We start from the raw sequence: 599 nt of genomic DNA on the forward strand, positions 1-599 counted from the left end.
AAATTAAAGCACAAACCATTCAAATGCTTCCTAACTTTCATGGACTTCCTAGTGAAGAACCTTACAAGCATTTGGATGAGTTTCTTGAAGTTTGTTCTACCGTGAAATACATGGACATGCAGGAAGAAGTCTTAAGGCTTAAACTTTTTCTATTCACCCTTAAAGACAAAGCAAAGTATTGGTTTAACAATCTTAGGCCTTTTTTAATCACTTCTTGGGCAGAAATGCAACAAGAGTTTTTGAAGAAGTACTATCCGGTTTCTAAGACCAATGCCATGAGGATTTCAATTCAAGAATTTACACATGGGGATGGGGAGATATTCCATGAGGCATGGGAACGCTTCAATGAATTACTAAGGAAGTGTCCACACCATGACATGCCCAAATGGCAATTAGTTCAATATTTTTTTGAGAGCTTATCGGATAATTATAAGGGCATGGTTGATGCTTCTATGGGTGGCTCTTACATTGATAGGCATGAGGATGACGTATGGCGTCTCTATGAAAGCATGAGTGAAAATTCTTTGCATAGAACACTATCATCCAAGAATGGTAGAAATCACAAGGTAGGAAGAGTGTAGGCTTACATCAAGTCGAAC

At 38.2% G+C, this 599-nt stretch overlaps 1 pseudogene; it reads right to left on the reverse strand.

The window, feature by feature from the left end:
- Nucleotides 1–280: 280 nt before the first annotated feature.
- LOC132302035 (small nucleolar RNA R71) lies at nucleotides 281–379 on the reverse strand (annotated as a pseudogene).
- Between the last annotated feature and the right edge of the window lie 220 nt (nucleotides 380–599).

The sequence above is a fragment of the Cornus florida genome, unplaced genomic scaffold (assembly GCF_030987335.1).
Source record: "Cornus florida cultivar Cherokee Brave unplaced genomic scaffold, ASM3098733v1 CherokeeBrave_3.0.0_Hap2_Chr03, whole genome shotgun sequence".
Taxonomy (NCBI): Eukaryota; Viridiplantae; Streptophyta; class Magnoliopsida; order Cornales; family Cornaceae; genus Cornus; species Cornus florida.